This window comes from Schistocerca americana, chromosome X (genome assembly GCF_021461395.2).
Source record: "Schistocerca americana isolate TAMUIC-IGC-003095 chromosome X, iqSchAmer2.1, whole genome shotgun sequence".
Taxonomy (NCBI): Eukaryota; Metazoa; Arthropoda; class Insecta; order Orthoptera; family Acrididae; genus Schistocerca; species Schistocerca americana.
Genome location: NC_060130.1, coordinates 431,548,660 through 431,575,326, shown reverse-complemented (window position 1 = coordinate 431,575,326; position 26,667 = coordinate 431,548,660).

Genomic DNA, 26,667 nt, shown 5'->3' with positions numbered 1-26,667 from the left:
ACACACTGGTACGTCTAATACCCAGTAGCACGTCCTCTTGCATTGACGTCTGCCTGTATTCGTCATGGAATATTATCCACAAGGTCACCAAGCCACTGTTGGTCCAGATTGTCCCACATCTCAACGGCGATACGGCGTACATCCATCAGAGTGGTTGATGGTTCATGTCGTCCATAAACAGCCCTTTTCAATCTATCCCAGGCATGTTCGATAGGATTCATGAATGGAGAAAATGCTGCCCAATCTAGTCGAGCGATGTTGTTGTCCTGAAGGAAGTCATTCACAAGATGTGCAAGATGGGGGCTGGAAATGTCGTCCATTAAGACAAATGCCTCACCAATATCCTGCCAGTATGATTGCACTATCAATTGGAGGACGGCATTCATGTATTGCACATTCGTTACGGCTCCTTCCATGACCACCAGCGGCGTATGTCGGCCCCACATAATGGCTTCCCAAAACAATAGGGAACTTTCACTTTGCTGCACTCGCTGGACAGTGTGTCTAAAGTGTTCATCCTGACAGGGTTGCCTCCAAACATGTCTCCTACGATTGTCTGGTTGAGGGCATATTCGACATTCATTGGTGAAGAGAACATGGTGCCAAACCTGAGCAGTCCATTCTGTATGTTGTTGGGCCCATCTGTACCGCGTTGCATTGTGTCATGGTTGCAAAAATGGACCTCGCCGTGGATGTCGGGAGTGAAGTTGCGCATCATGCAGCCTATTGTGCACATTTTGAGTCGTAACACGACGTCTTGAGGCTGCACGAAAATCATTATTCAACATGGTGGCGTTGCTGTCAGAGTTCCTCTGAGCCATAATCCACAGGTAGTGGTCATCCACTGCAGTAGTAGCCCTTGCGTGGCCTGAGCGAGGCATGTCATTGACAGTTCCTCTCTCTCCGTATCTTGTATGTCTGAACAACATCGCTTCGGTTCACTCCGAGACGCCAGGGCACTTCCCTTGTTGAGAGCCCTTCCTGGCACAAACTAACAATGCAAACGCGATCGAACCGCGGTATTGACCGTCTAAGCATGGTTGAACTACAGACAACACGAGCCATATACCTCCTTCATGATGGAATGACTGGAACTGATAGGCTGTCGGACCCCCTGCATGTAATTGGCACTGCTCATGCATGGTTTTTTACATCTTTGGGCGGATTTAGTGACATCTCTAACAGTCAAAGGGACTGTGTCTGTGATATCATATCCACAGTCAACATCTATCTTCAGGAGTTCTGGGAACTTGGGTGATTCAAATTTTTTTTGATGTGTGTAAATCTTCATCAGTTTCAAAGCAGTCTACTAAAATTCACGAGGAAAAATCGACTGCTGAATTTAAGTGTCGATAAACTGTTTTGTTTGAGATTGTACAAATAATTCACACTTTCATTGATTTATCTATGTAAAACATCTAGCTAGAAACAGTGAATGTGCAAGTCTTTTCATTCTTAGTGCAGCCATTTATTCAGAAAAATTTTTAACAGATAAATTTTTGTGTTTCCACTGAACTATTATGTGAAATATCAAAATCCAACCACTTAACATACACATTATCTCCTCTCTTTCTCAATACTTTTTCAACAAGATTTACATCAGGACATTTTCTGCAGTTCTTGTTCACCAAAAATATCCTTCAGTATATTCAGATTTGTATGTGATTATTTTGGGAGGAATAACAGATTCAGTTTCGAAAAATTCTGTTTACCAGTTGGCTGTATATCCTTTATCAAAAAGTCCTTTTAGTTTAATGATTCTAACTTTCTCTCCATTTTTCAATTTTGCGTCAGCTAAAGCAGACTGTGACTTCGATTATCATTAGACACAACAGTAGCAGTTTTATAATTTTTGCAGTAACTTTTAATGATTTCATTTTTATTGTTGAAGTTTTGTATTATTGTTATTCATAAACTAATTTCGAAACTAAAACATCGCATTTATAATATCCTTTTCTTTAAGTGTTCTGTTAAATCCTTCAGCAGTGGATGATTTTAATTCTATTAAAGTTGAATACTGTTTAATATTATATTTTTGATTAGTTCTTTGAATTCTTTGTTTTAGAACTCTTTACAGTTATCTGTTTGAAAGGTTTTTTGGTTCGGTGAGTGCTGTCTTGAGACTTCATCTTGACTCAAATATTTTTCCTGAAGAATCAACGATATTTTTACTTGTTTTATCTGTAACTGGAGTAGCCCAAGCAAATTTTGGAAAAACCTCTATAACAGTTAATGAATATTTACATCCTTTGTTTATTTTTGAAATTTCTTTTGATTTTTCAGATTCCATTTCGACTAAATCAACTTGCCAAAAATCATCTATTCCAAAAGAAATTACATTTTTTCTCTTAAATTTTTTTTCATTGGTTTATGTAATTCATTAATAATTTCTTCACGAATACTAGAACGAGTGAGCAAATCACTCACTCCTTCACCTATAATTTTTTTATGAACTCATTTTTTTTTACTTTTGTGTACTTTGCAAAGACCTTCGATTCTGTCTTCCATACTCGGTTGTTAATCTGTGTGGAGTATGTGTTTGAGTAAATTTGTTACACTTCAAACAGTAGATATGTTCATCCATTTATGTAGATAAAATTTTTTTAAATTTTTAATTTTAATGGTTTCATCCCAAAGATATCAGTACTTCTAGACCTTTATCAATGCTCATGTCTAAACTATTATTAATTAGTGAATCTAGTGACTTAAGTTTCTTTTCTAGTGATCCTATGTTATTTAATGCTTGATGACGACTTGTTATCATGTTATTTATTTCTTTATTATGATGTTCTATGATATTGCGAAAAATACCATTTCTTTCCTTTAAATCTGTGGGAAACTTACTATATTCTTTTGTTGAAACAAGGCCTTTAGTTCTTCTTTATTCACATAATTATTGAATTGTGTTAAAATACATGCATATACAGCTTTTGCAACAAGATCTGATATTTCCTTTTCTAAGTACTGTTTGGTTACTTCATCATAATCACTTATTGGATCTTTTACATCTACTATTCTTCTACCTTTAAAACCAATATATACTTCAGTTAATTTAAAAATGGCACATAATTCTCTATAAAACTGTTTAATTAAATTTCCTATTTTTGATTCTACATTAATTCCTTTAATTGATGCAAATTCTTCATTATTTTATTTATTTACCTGGCAGCTATCAGAGCAGCCTTTAGGTTGCGATTTATTTCCAAAAATGTCTATTTATTAAAGTCAAAATATCATTAGACTTCTATATATCTGACAGCAATTTCAACACAAATTGGCACAAATGGGCCCATATTACTTCACTAAAATTCTGAATTCGTTGCCCATTATACTATAGTTTAACTCACACTTTAACCAATTCTTTCGGAATATTTCCACAAAATGAATGAAATACAATTTTTTATCATTTTCTTATAATAACAAATCCAGTGAGTACCAATATTTCAGATGTATCTAAATTTACTATTGGACATTCATATTTTGTAGATTAAGTCCTGATAATTCATCAATCACATATACTCCACGAAATTACTTAATTTTTGATTGATTATAAGTTTCTCTATATCAAAATCTGATAATGGTTTATTGTATTTTCTAAATATTTTTTGGTATTTTTTATTCCTTTTCCTTTTTTCTCCATTGCTTGATTATGTCTTTTCTGTTCTTCCAATGCTGCCTTGGATTTTTTCTTGTTTATTTTTTTCATTTGGGATGGTGCTGAACCACCAGCAAATGAAGCAATAGTTGTTAGATATGGTAATGCAATCAACACTATCGGAAGAAATCCATCTTCGTGTTGTGTTAGTCCTTTACCTTCTTTCTTTTTGTTAGATTTTCGACAGTTTTTATCCCAACAGGTACACCTAAAGCTTTGAATAAACTATGGCAAGTTTTTCTCTCAATCTTTTTTTACAGCAATTAAAAACTGATCAACACTGTGTAGTTTAACATTATTAGCTTGAATTTTATTGATTTGGGCTTAATTTTGCCACTAGGTAGCGAAGTGCAATCAATACTAAAATTATACATTTATATAGATAAAAATTTATAAGGATTAATACTTTTACACTCCCCAACCATTGTCATCCATGCCTAATCCAATTCCTAATTTTCTCTTTCATACATTATTTCTCTAACCGCATTTGCAGCAATTTTTCTCCTAAAGAAGCATCAGAAACGTGCATTCTTTCTTTTGCAGTTAACTGAAGTTCTTTATCTGCTTAGAGTCTTTTTTCTGAATCTTTGCTATCTCTGTAAGTAATGTCATATTTTTTACACCATACATCTAGTGAAATTATCATTTTATCTCCACATGCCAGTCTTTCTTCTAGATTAGTAAAAGGTCCACAGTACAAATATCCTGGTAGATGCATCTTTGGCATTGCTAAATTATTTAAAACCCGGTTGACTAAATCTTTACTATACTTACCGCTTTTCCAAAATGAGTGTGGAACATTATTCAGAATTTAGATCAAATACGTGACTCTTTTTGGACTGTTGGTATTTGTCACCATTTGCATGATTACCACTTTTTCATTGTGATAATTTTTATCTTCAGCTAAATCTTGTCTATGAATTACTGCTAATCTGTGAATTAATTGATGGACATCATACATCCAGACATATTCACTGGTTTTTCTGAATATTTTTAATTAAACCTTCATCTGTTTTCTCATTTATACTTGAGTTTAAATCTGTCACTAATTTCGGAAATAGGCACCAACAAATTCTTTTATCAAACCTTCTTTGGATTCTTTTAAGAATATAATGTCCCAAATAGTATAGTATATCTGCATAATTAGATAAATGGACAGCATTCACATTTTTACCCTTATCTTTCACAGTAATCTGTTTCCTAGCTAAAGGATTCATCAGTCACTGTAACTTAATATGTCCTATCACCAATTCCTAATTTGTCCCCCATGAAGTCAACTGGTGATTTACCAACAAGATTAAATGTGCCAGCAGATCTTAATCCAAAAACTGCATCTTCACCATACCTGATATATTCTAGGATTCTTTCACTTATATTTACTTTTCTAGCATTACTCCCCTTTACAGCACCATTAGTTTTTCTCTCTTCTTAATATTTCGTTACTAAATCTTGTACTTCTGATTCGCTTAAAGTATAGTCATGCTGTAGATTTTCATGTTGATGAATATCATTAAATTCTTCTGAATGGTGGTGACCATAATGAACCATTTGTTTTTCAACTTGCTGTTGAAACATTAGCAAGTATCTGTCGATTCCTTGTTTTACTTGTTCAATAGCATAAATAACTGATTGAGCTTGTTTTTAAAATTTTTCATATTCCATTCTTGATTGGTTTTTCCATTTTTTAAATTCCTCCTTTAATTGTTTTTTTACTTTTGTATTTTGTCTAGCTTTTTTAACAACTTCTATGTGTATTTCGCGAACATTTATTAGAGATGAAAAAAACTTTAAATAAACATTTTTAACATTAAGCATTTTGTGTTTTTTTTAAGTTTACTTTATGTCTAACGTTCATGACATTGTTCAATAGATCTAAAAAATTTAAAAGAAAACGCATCTGATTATACACCTATCAAAAAAATGACCACCACATCACCTGCACTATCTGTAGCTTTGTTACTAGAACATGGGCGATTAGTATAATGTTTGCCAATTTGGTTCCTTTTTTTTCATATTCGTTTATAAAATCAAGAGCTTCTTCAAACTCAATTATATGTTCATGTAAAATATCATCACCATGGTTTAGCAGATGTGCAGGTCATCTTTTAAAGTACTCATTTAATATGAACAAAAAACATTACCAAATAATAAAAAAGATTGGATTTTACAGCTGCACTTGACCTCATTAGGTTTCCTTGTCATGTCTAGCATAAAAAAATCTGAAGTGATCTTTCCAACATTTGCTACACATAGTCAGACTTTAAATCTCCACAAACAAACTCATGATAGATGTGATTTAAATTTATATAATCCCATCTGAAAATATTTAAAAAATTTAGATTATCTTTGACTAGTTGTTTTGATATTTTTGAATATTCCTTTATATCTCCCTCTAGTAAAATATTCGCTGAGTATATATTGCTTTTAAAGTATGAAGTCATCAAAAACTGGAACAGAATTATAATTACATTTGTCTACTGGCATAATTTCATCAGTATTTTCAATAAAAGTAGCAATTTTTTCGTTATGCTTATCTTCTATTTTGTCACATCTTTTTATAAATTCTCGATATTTCACCTGATCCAAACCTTTAGAGTAAATGTACAAATGATTGATTGTTTTCCAGTTCAACCATTCTCAACCTAGAAAATAGTTGTCACAAATTAATGCAGTTTCTTCACAGCCACTTGTTCCTATTATTCGACATTGAATAGAATTTGGTAAAAGCTTACTACGTTTAATTTTTGGTTTCTTCTCTCAAATTCTTATTTTTCATTCCCTGTCAGGTTTCATTAAATAACATAAAAATGTATTGATGAATGAGTAGATTATTACAATTGAGTGGTAAGTGTTCTGTCCTCAAAGAAAGGTAGACTATACCTATAAAAGACACCATTAGTAATGTTGCACAGGTTGGTTTTCATTCAAATATTACATCGAAAAATAATAAACTTTAATTGATGGAGAAACAATAGAGTTTCCTGTAGGTCAGAACAGTTTTTAAAACTTAGAAAAGTTTATTCATTCGAAAAATCCAAATATTCATATTACAGCAGATGAAATTTTAATTAGAATTGTGTTCAAAAGTGATTTAAAGTTATACATGGTTATAAAAGATAGTATTGATAGTATATTAGGATTTAGTAACCACATTCTTGAAGCTAATGAAAAGACTGTTGCTAATAATGTCCCTAAAATTATTCCATATGAATTAATAAATATAAATTTTAACCCAGCTGATGGAATGTTCTTAAAGCATAATGATCACTTTCACAGTGAAACTAATACTATTGCATCATTCAAGCCTAAAGTAAAATTTGGTTTACCAGTAAGTCATGAACCATGTTATCCTGTATATATTCCAATTTTTGATCCTATTCAAGATTTAGAAACAACTATAACCAATGAAAATGACAATTTGACTGACTAATAATTCTTTGCAACAGTTGCTTTTTAGAAAAAACTTTACCAATATTACTCCCTATGAATGAGAAGTTTAAAAAAATCCAAATCACCCCAACAAGAAGACATAGATTAATGTAAATATTAGAGAAGTTGGGGTCATCCTAATCATACTCAGTCATACATGAGGTTTAGAATTATTGGAACCGATGGTACAGGTTATCCAACATAAGACAGAAAATCCAATAAATTGATAACTAAGTGGCAATTATCTTTGTGAGCATCGCCATAAAGAAAGGAAAGAATAATTTATGTAGAATGGAACATCCATTCATTTCCTCAGCTATCGCTATGTGACTGACTTCGACAGTCATTCGTGAGTTAGCCATGTAACATCATATCCTTAATAGTGGAAAGATAAAAAGTAAGAATAATTAAGTACTTTTTCCACAAGATTTGTTTGGAGGTTTTTCAGAGATTACAAAGAAGTGATGTGGGAAGGAGATTTAACAGTAATTTTTGCTTGGAGTCAAAAGTATTGGAAATGTTATTCTTATATGGGCTGATAAAAACGATATTGGAGCTAAAATAAAAGATATTTCTCCAAAAGAAGGCAACATATTCACTGGTGCTAGAAGATAAAGCAAAAAAATCCAAAAATTCCAATTTCTTCCTTTGAATCTCAAACAGTTGAAATTTCCAGATTAGATCGAAAAAGAAATATTGAACTAGATATTATCAATTATTATAATTCCTTAGAATTTGATATCCCTTATTTTATTGTTGTTGTGTCTCAGACTAATAGAAAAAATATTCAGCTAATTGATTCTTCTTTATTTGATCATATTAAATTAGGGAATATCTGTATAAAGAATGGAAGAAATGTGGAATCTAGATCCACCAAACAATTATCTGAAAGCGTATGATACTTTGCCGGATTTTAAGAGAGTAGCTCAAATGAATTGTTATGTTAATGTAAATCCCTTCAGCTTTATTTAAAATTATCTTATGCATCTCATAAACATATCTAGAAGAATGAATGTGTTAGCCACACGGGAAACTACAATCAAATTAGTTGCCTCTTTTAATGACAAAATTCAGAAAGAATGAATTGCCTTCATAGTCATGTATGGCAAGAAAAATTTAACATATAATTCTCAGCATAGACTTTTGAGTGAAACGTTTTAATCTTATTGTAATTTTACTCTATATAATTGGAAGCTATGATGAAAAGCTTAATAATGCAAGCAATTCTAATTTGTTTAAAAATATTAATGGCTAAAAGTAAATGAATTGTATTACATTATGGGCTGTGAGTATTTAAAGACGAGAAATGGGGAGAAAATTTGTGTGGAACTCGATAGTAAATTTAAAATTATATTAGCAAACAGATATATTAATTACTGGTTGCAGTATTCAGTTTTTTGAAGAAGATCATGTTAAGCTAAGATATAAAGGAATGAAGAAACTTAAAAATAATGATAATGAACTTCACAATCAGGAATTCTTTATGTCAGTAAATTTTTATGTTTATTTTTATCATTTAATGTTTATTTTTATCATTTAATGTTTATTTTTATTAATTTAATTTTTAAATTTATGTTTTGTGGGTTGATTGAGTTTGCTCAGTGAAATATGTCCTAGTGCACTCAACTTACCCACTTACATGAGTTATCTCTTCAAACCATCCAAGGTTAAATGGAAGAGACCTTGATGCATGGAAGTTTGAACACATCTGGAACCACTGCTTAGCACAAAGACCAAGCACCATCTAGTAATGAATGTTTGACTCTTGGAACAAGACTACAGAAATGCAGCAGAGCACTGAGAACAAAATAATACTAAGAACACATGTGGCACAACGTTTTCCATTTACACTCTTCAACTATACAACTTTAAATAACATATTCAGATATTATTCGTATGACAAAGTGAAATACAGCTCTCTGGAAACATTGACAATGTCAGCTATAAATCAAAATACCAGATAATCATGTGTCATTTACATTATTTCAAACATAATCCATGATAGTTTGGAATCTCTACGCTAATAGGGGGTTCCACTACACTTGCACTATTAAGTGCTCTTTATATTTTGCTTTTTACCTTCAGTTGGTTCCTACTTTTGCACAATGTGTGTTTTATTATGAGATCTCATTCTCATATCTCTTTGAATTTCCACTAGAGGAAGTAGTCCCTGTATTGTTTTAATTCTATAATCATGCACCATCATTTTACTCCCCAAGTATATGTTGTGCAGGTAATGGAAATTGAAAAGAAGCATGTCAGTTATGTGCAGGTAAAGTTTTTTTGTATTTAGTTTTCCATTCACTGAAATAATGCGACAGTATGTGGTACTATCTATCAATCTCACACATTCGCATTGTATTAGTTTATGGGCAGTGGTTTTGAGACTATTTGCTGCTGTGAATTCGACACTTCTGACAATGTACTATAAACGGCTATGCAAATGTAACTAACCGCTCATCTATACTTGCTAAAAACGAATAATTGCTTTTACTTTACTCTGTTTTGCAGGTATAGCTTCTTTAGGGATAAAAAATAGTACAGTGTAACTGGCTGGGAGACCCTGAAGCACAAATTTAGTCCCCTAATTGGAAATCTGTTTCCTATCATTCCCACCCACAGACACCTTTCCTTCATGAACTGTGAGTTAAAGTGTGTGGGGATCTCACTACTGATGTATAATAGACTGAAGAGCGACAGAAACTAGTGCACATGCCTAATATCATGTAGAGTCCTCACAAGCACACAGAAATCCAACAACACAACGTGGCATGGAGTCGACTATTGTCTAAAGTACTGCTGGAGGAAATTGACATCATGAATCCTGCAGAGCTGTCCATAAACCCGTAAGAGTGTGAGGGGTGGAGACCTCTTCTGAATAGTACATTGTTAGGCATCCCAGATATTCTCGATAATGTTCATGTCCGGGGAATCTGGTGGCCAACAGAAGTGTATAAATTCAGAAAAGTGTTCCTGGAGCCACTCTGTAGCAATTCTGGACGTGTGGGGTGTCGCATGGTCTGGCTGGAATTGCTTAAGTCCGTCAGAATGCACAAGGGATGTGAATGGATTCCGGTGATCAGCCAAAACGCTTTCATACGTGTCACCTCTCAGAGTCGTATCCAGACATATCAGGGGTACCATATCACTCCAACTGGACATGCCCTACACCATTACAGAAACCTTCAACAACTTTAACAGTCCCCTGATATTCAGAGTCCATGGATTCATGAGGTTTTCTCTATACCTGTACACGTTCATCTGCTTGACACAATTTGAAACGAGAGTGGTCTGATCCAGGAACATGTTTCCAGTCATCAACAGTCCAAAGTCGGTGTTGATGAGCGCAGGCGAGGCATAAACCTTTATGTCATGCAGTCATCAAGAGTACACGAGTGGGCCTTAGGCTCTGAAAGCCCATATCGATAATGTTTCGTTGAATGGTTCGCATGCTGGCACTTGTTGACGGCTCAGCATTGAAATCTGCATCGATTTGCGGAAGGGTTGCACTTCTGTCAGATTGAACGATTCTCTTCAGTCGTCATTGGTCCCGTTCTCACAGGATTTTTTTTCCGACAGCAGCAATTTCTGAGATTTGATGTTTTATCAGACTCTTGATATTCAAAGATCACTGGTGAAATGCTCATGTGGGAAAATCCCCACTTCATCGCTACCTCGGAGATGCTGTGTCCCATCGCTTACGCGCTGTCTGTAACACCACGTTCAAACGCACTTAAATCATGATAACCTGCTAGTGTTACAGCAGTAACCGATCTAACAAATGCGCCAGACACTTATTTTCTTGTATAGGCGTTGCCGACTGCAGCGCCATATTCTGTCTTTTTACATTTCTCTGCATCTGAATATGCATGCCTATATTAGTTTCTTTGACGCTTCAGTGTATTAGAAAACAAAGAGTCTTTGGCAGCAGTTTTAGCCTCCGGCAGGGAGAATATCTGTGACTCGCTCAGTTCGTTGTTAAGAACTGCATCATACACACACATTTCTTTTTATGTCCATGTTTAATAGTAAAGTGTGCGTTAATTGTATTTACCAGCGTTCTGCTTCTTCCTGTCAGCATTCCCACCTGGAATTCCCACACTGGCGTCCTGTAACAAACAGCTGCAAATGTTCTAATGTAATAAGTGTACTTCATTGTATTGTGTTTGCTTCGATAATGGAGCAGTCCTATGGTGATCACATTTACTTGGACACTTGGTTATAATGGTGAATCTCATGGTGACTCTCACAATGTTAATTGCCACCCATAATGGCATACATTATGCATGAAACACGAAATTGACCTTCTACCATGTTACACCATCGACTACAATGAACAATGTGCCCAGGAACAATATGTAACTACTTTCGACCTTCTTGGGAATTTCGCTGAAGAGTTCAATCTTTCCTTACACCAACAGGACAGTATTCCGTCAACTACATCAGGTCTAGACAGCATCACTTCATGTGGTTTTACCAGTCCATCCGTGTCAGGCACAAGAAAGTCAGATGGGCTATACCAAAGATTCTTGGGTTGCCATCCACATTGCGTATGGTCCCAGGGATCTAATCCACCATCACTTTCAGACCACACGCTTCTCCACATCAACGAGAAAATTTCTGTGCAGCGTCTGTACAACTGAGTTTTCACCCTAAGTTACTGTCCTTCGAATCGGAACACCCAGCAACATGGTTCACAATCATCGACTTCATACTATGCAGCCGCAGCATATTCAATGATACTTCTAAATTCATGGCCGTATCAAGCAACATCGGGGAGCACGCCCATGTCAGCAGTGATGTCATACAAGCAGCTTCAGCCTATGATGAATTTGATGCTGTGAAGGCAGCATCATTCCACTGATCCAGCAAGACACTATAGCTGTGATAAGTAATTTACAATACTGTACAACAGGACACCATCTGAGTTTTGGAGACCTCTCCCTACATCAATCAACTCTACTCTTATGCCGGATATCACGCTACAGGTGCTTTGGCTCATCAAACTTCCTCCTCAGATACATGATCTTGAACAAAAGTGAAATGATGAGATTCAGATTGGTCCTGGCTGACAGACTTTGGAATCCTACAGCAATGGCAATACTCTGATATGACAGATAACAATGACCACCACCAGTACATTCCTGGTGGGACATGCTGCGCAAAGCCACGAGAAGCCAACTCGACCTGAGCGATTATGTAGACTAACCCCCACCATGAGGGCGGTGGCCTTTGGCCAGCTGTGGTAGCATTGCCCATGACTGACAATAGCAATCCTCACATAGGCGAGCCGACATCACTGCAGTTATGTTGCTTTCACACTCGCTTGGGCAACTACTCCATGTCATACAAGCACACAAACACAAGACATGGTCTGCAACACGTGCTTCGCATTAAGGCTCTCACTTAAGTATCGCTACAACTACAACATGTCAGCCAAACTGGTTTGGCCCCATTTATGAGTGACAACTGTATGTGTTAGACGACTCAACAAACCAATATTTCCTGGTCAACACTGGCTCAATAGTGGGGAGCATTTACAGAGAGACACCAACAATGGAGTATATGACACCTACAGTCCAACTAAGCACAGCACATGATACACTCAAACTCTTTGTAGCTGTCATGTGCACTGTGGGCCTTGGTCTGCTTGACAAAATTTCAATAGCAGTTTCTGGTCACTGATGTTCAAGAACCGATCTTGGGTGCGGTTTTCTCCGCCGATTTAATGTCTCCCCAGGCCTGACACGAGGTATTCTCAAGCAATCTAGCAGTAGAAAGTTGGTACTATGTATCACTGACAGCACACCACCACATCCATAGGTAGTTCCAGAGGAGACGATTCTGAGAGTATTTCTCTCAGTCTCTACACATAACACCCATCTGCAACCACTTAATAACCATCACGCTTTAGAATATGAAATACTAAAGTAGATTCCAAATTAGGAAGAAGCGAAATAGATGAAGCTTAGGTGAACTGCACACCAAAATACTTTCATTGGGAGGTGAACTGTATGCTGTGCATTCTCACCTGCAGCACTTAAACTGGGAACAGCATCACTGTATCTAAATACCCAATGTGAACGAGACAGTACTTGCCATGACACCAGTGAATGACACAGATATACTGTTAGCACATACCTCAGCTCATGACTCGTCACAAATACAGGTCAGTATGGTGAACTTTTCTAACAGTGTGCATCCATCTCCGACATGTCTTCCCCCCTCTCACATGTACCTGAGACAACATGTGTGGTACTTAAAGAGAAAGGCATTACCTAGACACTGTGGTGAAAATTAATACTACACCATGTCTGCCAGTCTGTCACAAAGTATGGGGAGTTAAAACTGCGATCGACGAATTGCTCCAAGCTTTTGGCATAGTGAATGAGTCACAGAGCTCACTGAGTTCGCCCATACACTTAGTTCCCAAGAAAGATTGAACATATAGATTCTGTATGATTATTGGGTCCTCAACACTCACACAGTAGCTGATAGTTACCAGGCGTCAAATACACAAGACTTTACCGACCGTTAGCATTTGCTTCTGTGTTTAGTATTCTAGACTGTAAAAAAACTTAGCTGCATATTCCCATAGCTACTATGAACATATGAAAAACAGTGATAAAAACAGCGTTTAGGCTCTATGAATTTTTGTTCATCCCTTACAATTTGAAAAACGCATCCCAAACGCGACAACACTTCGCTGATAACATTCTCTTTAAATTTTCGTTCTGTTATGCATACCTGAAAGACATTTTAGTATTTTGGCATTTCTGCATGGACACAAAGTACATCTTCCTCTTTTTTATCACCAGTGTAGTGATATATGACAACAAGTGCCAACGTCTACAATTCGAAGTAACGTTTCTGGGACACTGGATCTGACCAGTGACACAAAGCACGGAACTTATCCATCAGCTTACACTTACACAGTCAAGGAATTGTCATCAGATATGGCGATTTATTGGCATGATTAAATTAATTTCTACAGATGTCTCTTGCGTAAAACGGCATCCATACAGGCATAGTGACAGATGTGTTGGCTAGCAAAAACACATGCAACAAGTAAGCTCTCACTTGGACCCTTGAAATACAACAAGGATTCGATCAAATTAAGCTTAGCTTATATCATGCTACAACGTTATCTTAGCCAACCACTACAGCTTCCTTTCAATTAATCTGACATGAGTGACACTGCAGTCAGAGCTCTGCTTTAACAGATAGTGGCAGGTGAATAACAACGATTATGCTTCTTCTCACAGAAGATAACTGAGTCTCAACGTAAGTGGTCAGTTTACGATAGACAACTGCTCGCTGTGTTAAGGTAGTGTTGCACTTCAAGGATGACATCAAGAGTAGACTACTCACTACTTACATGGGCCACTCACCACAGAAAGATTCCATGCATAGCCCACCAACATTCAGTTGACCACACTTTCCACCTCCTTAATTATGTTACACAACTTACTGCTGACTTTCAGCATCTCAGGGGCACAGTTAATGCCATGGCTGATTACCTATTTTGAATAAATGCGCTATCAGTTGGCATCAAGTGCGACGATTTCGCGAAGATTCAAAATCGGGATACATAAATCTGCAATCTCCCACCAGATACCACGACTGGTTTGAAGTTTGAGCAGCACACTATCCCTTGATCCTTAGCACAAGTCTGGTGTGATGTGTAAAAACATTGCCTCCACCCACTAGTTCCACTCACTATGAGGAATCATAATATCGATAGTTTGCGTAGGCAGTCAAAACCAGGACACCTACTACTAAACTTGTTATGGACCGATTTGCTGGACAGATGTGAAGCGAGACTACAAGTCATGCATGCAAAACTACATGGCTTGCCAGTGTTGCAAAACTGGTCGACATAAACATCCAAAATGTGGGCGAAATGAAATACCCTAAGGATATGTACATCTTGTCAACTTTGACTTGGTCATCTCCCTACCATAGTCAGAAGGTTTCCAGTATATTCTATCTGCAATCAATCGCATCACAGCCTGGGTTGCAGCAACATCCTTGCTAGACATAATGGCGGACACCGGCGAGAAAGCATTTGTACAACTGTTGATCTTGTGTTTTGGTTGCCCAGCATTCATCACTGCCAACCAAGGCCATGAATTTGAGTCCACATTATCCTCTGAACTATATAACATTTCCGGCATCCAGGGCTTCCACAAGCTACCATTGATAGAGTAATGGTTTGGTGAAACGCTGGCAATGAACATTCAAAGCAGCACTTACGTGTCGTGGGGTTCAGTGGACAAAGGCCTTACCCAGAATTCTTTCAGCTGTGCATTCCACATTCAAAGAAGATCTCCATGCCTCTTTGGTAGAGATTTTATATGGAAAGCTGTTTACAAGCCGATTGCGTCTCCCCAGTACAACCACCAACATTTATGGAGCTACCAGCGCTAATCCAGAGACTACGAATACTGTCACTCAAATCTCACATCATAATACTAATTTTCGTTCACAACGCTTTGGTAGACTGTCAATACATCATGTTACACGATGATACGATGAGACTAGCAATGCAACCACTATATTGTGGCCCACATCGGGTATTGAAATGGAGAGACAACACTTTGATATTTTAGTACACAGGGAAGCCACTGACACAAGTTAAGAGACTCAACTTTTTTTGTGCCACAAAAAGTTCAACTTAATTCAACTTTCTTACGCCACTTTCCATCCACCACTGCTCCCAGGTGGCTCCATTTCGAAACACGAGCATTCTCACAACAGGAAAGCAAATAATAATGTTGCCATATTTAACCAAAATATTGGTAGATTAAAGAAAAAAGTAGATTCTCACAAAAGTAAAGTAAAAAATAATGTTACCATTTTTCACCAAAATATTCCGGGATTGAAGAGTAAATTAGATGAGCTCCTGGTTTGTTTAGATGACATTGAATCTTATAATGTAATAGATATACTATGCGTGTCTGAGCATCACATTGCGTCTGATATGGAAAAGGTAAATATCAGTGATTATAAACTAGCTGCACATATGAGTAGAGAGAATAAGGTGAGAGGAGGAGTTGCCATATATGTCAAAAGCTATCACTGTGTAAAAAGCTCAGATACAAAAAAGTTTAGTCTAGAGCAACATACAGAAGCATGTGCCTGTCTACTTAAACTGAAGGAGGGCTCTTCTATAATTGTAACAGTATATAGGTCCCCTTCTGGAAACTTTCATTTGTTCCTGGAAAACTTTATGCCACGTTGTGCTATCTGTCAGATAGGGGAAAGCAAATTATTATTTGTGGGGACTTCAGTGTTGATTCACTGAAGGAGGGTAATAGGAAGAATGACCTGGAAGTTTTGCTTGGTTCTTTCAATTTGACATCTGTCATTAATTTTCCTACTCAGGTAGTAAAGGACAGCAGCACATTGATAGATAACACTTTTATAGACCAAGATAAGTTTAAAAACATAAATTCTTGTCCTGCTGAAAATGGCCTTACTGATCATGGTGCTCAGCTAGTTACAGTATATGACATAGCTCCATTCAGTAATTCAAAACTACCCTCCAAATTTGTATGTTCAATTAATGACTCAACAAATAGAAATTTCAGTGAAAATCTTCATCAGTTAGACTGGGATGAGGTGTACAACGAATCCGATGCTAATTTAAAATATAACTTATTTCATGGTACACTTGTAAGAGAATTTGAAAACTGTTTCCCCAAGAAAGTAGTTAAATCTAATTATTAGAAACCATGCAAAAACTGTGGCTTACTAAAAGAATAAAAATATCTTGTAAGCACAAAAGGGAACTGTATCTAACAACAGGAAAGAGTAATGACCCAGAAACAGCCAAATATTATAAACACTACTGTGCTACATTAAGAAAGGTTATTAAAAAGTCCAGAAGCATGTGCATCATGTCTGAGGTTAATACCTCTGATAACAAAATCAAAACAATTTGGAATATTATTACAAGGGAGACAGAGCAACCAACAGTACAGGACGATGGCATTGCCATCAAAGCGAATGAAAACTTGGCAAACAACATTTTGAATAATCATTTTTTAAATGTTGTAGAGAAAATAGAATCTAAATGTTCATTAGAAGAAGCAAGGCAGTTAATGGAAGAGGCCTTACCCACACCATTTGATAAAATTGAAATTCCACCCACCTCTCCTTCTGAAATTAGGAAGATAATAAACTCTCTCAAGAATAAAAGCTCACATGGAATTAATGGCATTTCCAGCAGGATAATAAAAGCTTGTTCCCAAGAAGTAAGTGGGATTCTTAGCCACATATGTAATAGCTCTCTGAAGCAGGGTATTTTCCCAGATAGACTAAAGTATGCCATGGTTAAACCACTGTATAAAAAAGGGGATACATCTGATGTCAACAACTACCACCCAATCTCTCTTCTGACTGCCTTATCCAAAATTCTTGAAAAACTAATGTATTGTAGAGTAGCTTCACATCTTTGTAAAAATAAAGTTTTAACAAAATGTCAGTTTGGTTTCCAGAAAGGTTTTTCAACGGAAAATGCTGTGTGTGATTTCACTAATGAAATATTAAATGCTCTGAGTAACCGGAACTCACCTGTTGGGATTTTTTGTGATCTCCCAAAGGCTTTTGATTGTGTAAATCATGGAATACTTCTAGATAAGCTCACGTACTGTGGTATGAATGGGACAGCGCTCAAATGGTTTAAATCATACCTAAGTGGAAGAGTGCAGAAAGTTGAAATAAGCAGTTCACATAATATGCAAAAAACTGGTGATTTCTCAAACTGGGGAACAATCAAGAATGGGGTGCTGCAAGGTTCCGTCTTTCTTCCTTCGCCGTTCTTAGCATATATTAATGACTTGCCATTCTATATTTACGAAGATGCAAAACTGGTACTTTTTGCCGATGATACAAGAATAGCTATCACACCCAACAGACAAGAATTAACTGGTGAAATTGTAAACGATGTTTTTCAGAAAATCATTAAGTGGTTCTCTGCAAATGGGCTCTCATTAAACTTTGACAAAACATAGTACTCACAGTTCCACACAGTAAATGGAATGACACCATTAATAAATATAGACTTTGATCAGAAATCGGTAGCTAAGGTAGAATATTCAAAATTTCTAGGTGTATGCATTGATGAGGGGTTGAACTGGAAAAAACACACTGAAGATCTACTGAAACGTTTGAGTTCAGCTACTTATGCTGTTAGGGTCATTCCAAATTTGGAGATATACATCTGAGTAAATTAGCTTATCACGCCTATTTTCACTCTCTGCTTTCATATGACATCATATTCTGGGGTAACTCATCATCGAGTAAAAGAGTGTTCATTGCACAAAGGCGTGTAATCAGAGTAATTGCTGGAGCTCATTCAAGATCATCCTGCAGACACTAATTTAGAGAGTTAGAGATGTTCACTGTAGCCTCACTATATATATATATATTTGTTATTAGCAATCCAAACGAATTCAAAAGTAATATCAGTGTACATGGCTACAACGCTAGGAGAAAGGATGATCTTCACTACTCAAGGTTAAATCTAACTTTGGCTCAGAAGGGGGTAAATTATGCTGCCACAGAAGTCTTTGGTCACTTACCTAATAGCATCAAAAGTCTGACAGATAGCCATATACCATTTAAAAGGAAATTAAAAGAATTTCTTAATGGCAACTCCTTCTACTCATTTTTGGATATAGTAAGTGGGTAATTTCCCCAACACCCACAAAAAAATTAAAAATTAAAAATTTTAAGTGTCATGTAATATTTTGTGTAATGTAATATCTTGTATAGGCACCTTTTATCAACCTGACATGTTCCACATCATTATGAAGTGCCGTATTCATGATCTATGGAACAAGTACTAATCTAATCTAATCTAATCTGCCACAGTTGTCATGGAGTAAATAGTGCTGTGATCCATTCGATTTCAGTGTTTTCATTTTATTACCGAAAAATGTCAAAACAGTTGTCGGCAGGTATACTTACGCAGATTCTGAAATTACAAGAACAACAACCTGTGTTTAATTTTCTGTAGATGTATGTGTGTGTCTCTGTGTGTGTGCGTGTATGTGTGTGTATGAGAGAGAGAGAGAGAAAGAGAGAGAGAGAGAGAGAGAGAGAGAGAGAGAATGTATGTATGTGTATATGTTTGCAAACCAGTGATGTAGGCGTATGCCATAATCCTGAAACACGTTTTGATGAATAAATAAATAAACTTAACACGTTACAAAAAAAGCAAGTCGTGTAAAATTCGCGAGTTGTGAGACCAAGCACTATATAAATTGCGAATTATGTGTGGGAAATAGTCCAGGACTGTGATATGACTGTTAAACTGAAAATTAGTTGTTAGGTATGCCTACATTAAAAACTATATTAAGATTCTTGGAAGACTGGCATGTCTGCAGATGATATTTTAATTCCAGCTGTTGTTTAGTTTGCCATACCAGACAGCATTTTCGTCTCTGAGTGTTATTTCTTTTGCACATGTGTTTGTGGCTCCTGATTTACCCATGCACTAAAAATATTTTCGGGTATAACGTTTGGCTTCGTCTTCCTTGTATTTAACTCTTGTCACAGCTCCAATGGCATAATCTGTACTATAACATTAAAACCCACTCGTATATTTTCAGTTGATACCATGTTGAAAGTTGTCCAACTACACAGAATTTGTGTCATACTGTGTGGATGGTAGCTGAAAGTGCCACCACAGTAAGCCACAAGCTGTGGCGTGGCATCTGTTGCATGTATGAGCCTGACTTCACTTTCAGATGTACTTTCTGGGCACTGTAATTTGTTTCCAGCATCTCCCATAAAATCTTGAAAATCTTTTCGGAACCTGTACATATACTATGGTGATGATGAATTCCCCAGTTGCTGATACCTTGTGTAATTTGTAATTTAATGTGAACTTAAGACCAAAACGACCTCCAAGAGTGAACCAAATTTTTTCTACTCCAGAGCAGGAAAATTTGCAATATAGTAGGGCTACTTTCAACAAATGTGCAGACAACCAACCGCTCTACAAGCAACATGACGAAACAAATTGTCTCCCTGATCCCACACAGGATAAATGACCATCAGAATAGTGTTCTGGAAAGTAGTTGGGATGTACCTGCAGCTGGGAAAAATATGAAGTAAAAATTTAGAAACAAATATAAATTTTTCTACTATGGTACTATGGTAATATATGTAAATAAGATGAGCCTGAAGTCCCAGTAGCAACAGAATTACCATACACATTTATTGTCGCAGAGCATGGGTTAAAAGAAAATTAAATTTTTGTTTACAACATAGAGTGCTGTGATAGGGCTATGAAAAGTGGTAGTACTTCTGAAGATGTCAACATGAAGGTGTAGGAGTTGCAGTATATGTTACAACGCAGTGAGGGATTGCCTACCATGGACAGTGGACATCTGTACAGAAATGCTATTTGAATCAGTATCAGCACAACGTTCAAAGGTGGAAAACCGTTTCATATTAGGGATATATATATACACTCCTGGAAATGGAAAAAAGAACACATTGACACCGGTGTGTCAGACCCACCATACTTGCTCATTTGTGCACCGCCGCCGTCAGTGTCAGCCAGTTTGCCGTGGCATACGGAGCTCCATCGCAGTCTTTAACACTGGTAGCATGCCGCGACAGCGTGGACGTGAACCGTATGTGCAGTTGACGGACTTTGAGCGAGGGCGTATAGTGGGCATGCGGGAGGCCGGGTGGACGTACCGCCGAATTGCTCAACACGTGGGGCGTGAGGTCTCCACAGTACATCGATGTTGTCGCCAGTGGTCGGCGGAAGGTGCACGTGCCCGTCGACCTGGGACCGGACCGCAGCGACGCACGGATGCACGCCAAGAGCGTAGGATCCTACGCAGTGCCATAGGGGACCGCACCACCACTTCCCAGCAAATTAGGGACGCTGTTCTCCTGGGGTATCGGCGAAGACCATTCGCAACCGTCTCCATGAAGCTGGGCTACGGTCCCGCACACCGTTAGGCCGTCTTCCGCTCACGCCCCAACAACGTGCAGCCCGCCTCCAGTGGTGTCACGACAGGCGTGAATGGAGGGACGAATGCAGACGTGTCGTCTTCAGCGATGAGAGTCGCTTCTGCCTTGGTGCCAATGATGGTCGTATGCGTGTTTGGCGCCGTGCAGGTGCGCGCCACAATCAGGACTGCATATGACCGAGGCACACAGGGCCAACACCCGGCATCATGGTGTGGGGAGCGATCTCCTACACTGGCCGTACACCACTGGTGATCGTCGAGGGGACACTGAATAGTGCACGGTACATCCAAACCGTCATCGAACCCATCGTTCTACCATTCCTAGACCGGCAAGGGAACTTGCTGTTCCAACAGGACAATGCACGTCCGCATGTATCCCGTGCCACCCAACGTGCTCTAGAAGGTGTAAGTCAACTCCCTTGGCCAGCAAGATCTCCGGATCTGTCCCCCATTGAGCATGTTTGGGACTGGATGAAGCGTCGTCTCACGCGGTCTGCACGTCCAGCACGAATGCTGGTCCAACTGAGGCGCCAGATGGAAATGGCATGGCAAGCCGTTCCACAGGACTACATCCAGCATCTCTACGATCGTCTCCATGGGAGAATAGCAGCCTGCATTGCTGCGAAAGGTGGATATACACTGTACTAGTGCTGACATTGTGCATGCTCTGTTGCCTGTGTCTATGTGCCTGTGGTTCTGTCAGTGTGATCATGTGATGTATCTGTCCCCAGGAATGTGTCAATAAAGTTTCCCCTTCCTGGGACAATGAATTCACGGTGTTCTTATTTCAATTTCCAGGAGTATATATATATATATATATATATATATATATATATATATATATATATATATATATATATATATATACAATCACAGAACAATCAGGTACATGGTTTTCTAAAAGAGCAAGAAGTTATGTGAGACAAGGCTGTTGGGCAATTCGTATATATAATAATTGCAAGTGATCTAAATATTAACAATCTGATATAAAGCTGTTATTCAAGGAGTTTCAGTAATGTAATCTGTCCCCAGTAGCTGAGTGGTCAGCGCGACAGAATGTCAATCCTAAGGGCCCGGGTTCGATTTCTGGCTGGGTCGGAGATTTTCTCCGTATGGGGACTGGGTGTTGTGTTGTCCTAATCATCACCATTTCATCCCCATCGACGCGCAAGTCGCCGAAACGGCGTCAAATTGAAAGACTTGCACCCGGCGAATGGTCTACCTGACGGAAGGCCCTAGTCACACGACAGTAATTTAATCAATACTTACGATCTAAGTCTAGTAGTAAATAGCTCCACAAGGTGCAGTAAAGACACAGAGACATTAATAGATCATGTAATTACTAATATACCACAATACAGGCAAAAGTACAAGTCACAAACACGGCATCTGCTGAACACCCTGAGGTATTAATAGTGACATCAGATGAGACAAAAAAAGCTTTGTGTTCTGCCTTACGGCAGGTCTTGCACAGGGGAAGCCTCGTCAGGGAGGTCCTCTGCATGAGCGTCTTGGGAAGTGATTCCAGCGGTGGTTTCCCATTGCCTTCCACTGATGGTGATGAAATGATAATGAGGATAACACAACAACCAGTCCCTGAGTGAATAAAATCTACGACCTAGCCGGGAATCGAACACGTGGCCCCTTGGTGATGGGATAGCAATGTCAGAAAATATCTTTAAAAAAATGTGATAAACAAAGCAAGCAAATCTATGGAGGCTACAAAGATTAATGCAATGTAAAGACTGAAGGTATATATACCAAACAGCAAACTAAATAAGGAATGGGAATGATTCTCCAAAACGTTATCCTACTGCATAGATCTTGCATGTCCATTAGTATGTAGGAATACAAATGTTAAGTGCAGTAGAAATTGGGTCACACCAAATGTAAAAAAAAGAGGGAAGAGCTAAAAACTACGTATGAAAATCTTAGATGACTCCAATGCAAGCACAGTGTGATGCCTATATGGACAAGATGGTGGTTTTGGTGGTTAGTGTTTAACGTCCCGTCGACAACGAGGTCATTAGAGACGGAGCGCAAGCTCGGGTTAGGGAAGGATTGGGAAGGAAATCGGCCGTGCCCTTTCAAAGGAACCATCTCGGCATTCCCCTGAAACGATTTAGGGAAATCACGGAAAACCTAAATCAGGATGGCCGGAGACGGGATTGAACCGTCATCCTCCTGAATGCGAGTCCAGTGTGCTAACCACTGCAACACCTCGCTCGGTATATATGGACAAGAAAAGAACATATAAGAAATTGATAAAAACACCTGATCTAATTACTACATAAGCAAAATAAAAACTTCTAATAACGTCACAAAGATAATATGGTCGCACATAAAGACACGGAGGGCGTAGGTTTGAAAAACAGTGGGAACGTAGCTACAAAGAAAAATGGAAAAGAAATCAGGGACCCTAAAGAAGTCAGTAATCTTTTAAACCGACATTATGCTGTGGTAGTGGACAAAATCCATACTATGAACTGCTAATGAGATAAAAAGTTTCTTCCTTCTGCCAATAAATGAACTGGAATTAGTAAAAACAGTACATCGATTAAAAACCAAAAAATATTGAGGGACTAGATGCTATATCTACTAGACTAATTAAATGCTGCCTGCAGTAGTTGGTAAAGGCTCTGTTTCTCTCGTAAACTTAGCCACGGATGAAGGAATTTCCAATGCGTTTAAAAAAGAGTAAGTGAGCTCTAATCTCAAAAGAGGCAGCAAGGAAGATCCAGGTAATTACCGACCAATAATTATTACACCTGTCTGATCTAAAATAATAGATTGTATAATTAATGACAGAATAGTAAATTTTATAGAAAAATGCAATACTTTGAATGATGCTCAGCATTGGTATAGAAAGGGGTCCATCCACAAATACAGCAATAGCTGAATTTGTAGAATGTGTAACTAAGGCACTATATAAATAAAAGAACGTTTGTGATAGGTTTCTCAGCCTTTCAAAAGCTTTTGACTGTGAGTGCCACAATACATTATTAAAAAAGCTTAAGTGTTATAAGTGTTATGATATAAAGCAGAAAGCAGTTGATATCACAACATCATTCATGGAAAATAGAGAACAGAGGGCAGATATAAAACAAAATGTCAACTATACTATTACAAATGTCTACCCAGGTTTTGTGTTTGTCAAATATGAAGTGTATGAAGGACCAGTGCAGGACCCACTACTTTTTATTTTACATGTGAATGATATGCCCAAAATAGTAGATGGAAATGCAGTCATGTCTGCAGATGACACTTTATTTGTTATAAGTAGTGTTTCAACAGATAACTTACAGAAGCAAGCTACTCTAAATATGGAAAATGGAAACAACTGTTTCAGAGGAAATAATCTTTTTACAGGCACAAATAAAACAACTTGGATCAAAAAGAGACAGAAACTTATAAATTCCTGGGTGTGACAGTGGATAGGTACTTGACATAGGAGAAGCATGTAAATAATATTTGTCGAACTTCAAGTGTATTTATTACAAGAAAAATGTTAACATTAATAGCCTACTGTTGCGACCGAGCAGTTCTAGGCGATTCAGACTGGAACCGCAAGACTACAACAGTCGCAGGTTCGAATCCTGCCTCGTGCATGGTTGTGTGTAATGTCCTTAGGTTAGTTAGGTTTAAGTAGTTCTAAGTTCTAGGGGACTGATGACCTCAGATGTTAAGTCCCGTAGTGCCCAGAGCCATTTGAACGATTTGTTAATGTTAATAAACATTCAAACACTGGAAACAATGTACTATAGGATAGCCCATTCGCAAATTTCATATTGTATCCTGGCCTGGGGAAATTCTGCATGTGTACACATACAAAGAGTAGTAAACCGACAAAAGAAGGCTGTAAGGTGAATAACAAATTTATCTCCTAGATATCCCTGCAGAAATAAATACAGGGAACTACATGTATTAACAGTAGAGTTACTATACATGAATGAAACAATTATTTGTGTAAAAAATAATCATGCTGCAATGTTAAACAGAGATATGCATAACTATAAAACAAGAAATAAAAATGATTATCATACTAAAGGAAGCCATTTCGAATTAACTGACAAAGAGCCTGTAAAAGCAGGATGTCTTATATACAACAGTTTACCAAATTATATAATGATAATTATAAACTGGTCTATTTTCAAAAATACACTAAAATATCACTTGATTTAAACTTGTCCATGCTGTGTTAAATAATTCTTCGAAGCAAAAAATTAATGTAACTTTGAAAACATGTAAAAACTAATTTTGATCTTTAGTAATTATATATATATATATATATATATATATATATATATATATATATACGTAAAATTGCCTGCTTATGGTATATTGTCTCAGTTATGTGACTGGATTTGCGATTTCCTGTCAGAGAGGTCACAGTTCGTAGTAACTGATGGAAAGTCATCGAGTAAAACAGAAGTGATTTCAGGTGTACCACAAGGTAGTGTTATAGGCCCTTTGCTGTTCCTTACCTATATAAACGATTTGGGAGACAATCTGAGTTGTCGTCTTCGGTTGTTTGCAGATGACGCCGTCGTTTATCGACTAATAAGTCATCAGAAGATCAAAACAAAGTGCAAAACGATTTAGAAAAAATATCGGAATGGTGCGAAAAGTGGCAGTTGACCCCAAATAACGAAAAGTGTGAGGTCATTCACATGAGTGCTAAAAGGAAGTCGTTAAACTTCGGTTACACGATAAATCAGTCTAATCTAAAAGCCCTAAAATCAACTAAATATCTAGGTATTACAATTACAAACAACTTAAAGTGGAAAGAACACACAGAAAATGTTGTTTGGAAGGCTAACCATATGCTGCGTTTCATTGGGAGGACACTTAGAAAATCTAACAGGCCTACTAGGGAGACTGCATGCACTACGCTTGTCCATCCTCTTTTAGAATACTGCTGCATGACGTGGAATCCTTACCAGGTAGGACTGACTGAGTACATCGAAAAAGGTCAAAGAAAGGCAGCACGTTTTGTATTATCGCGAAATATGGGAGAGAGTTCCACAGAAATGATACAGGATTTGGGCTGGAAAACATTAAAAGAAAGGCGTTTTTCGTTGCGACGGAATATTCTCACGAAATTACAATCACCAACTTTCTCCTCTGAATGCGAAAATGTTTTGTTGACACCGACCTACATAGGGTGGAACGATCATCACGATAAAATGAGGGAAATCAGAGCTCATACAGAAAGATATACGTGTTCATTCTTTCTGTGCGCTGTACAAAACTGAAATAATGGAGAATTGTGGAGGTGGTTCGATGAATCCTCTGCCAGGCAGTAAAATGTGATTTGCAGAGTATTCATGTAGATGTAGATGTAGATGCTATTTTTGATGATACTGATGTATGCATGTAGTTATGTGTTTTTGAAACTTGTGATTTTTCAAAAATCATGTAAACTTGTCCAATAACATTGTACAGAATGGTTCACAGACATAAGTAAATAAATAAATGAAAATATAACAGCTTTGCTCATTTATGTATTTGTCATCTACATGTACAAGGAAATGAAGGTTAAAAGGAAATTGAAACCATATTTATTCATTCAAATTTTTAACA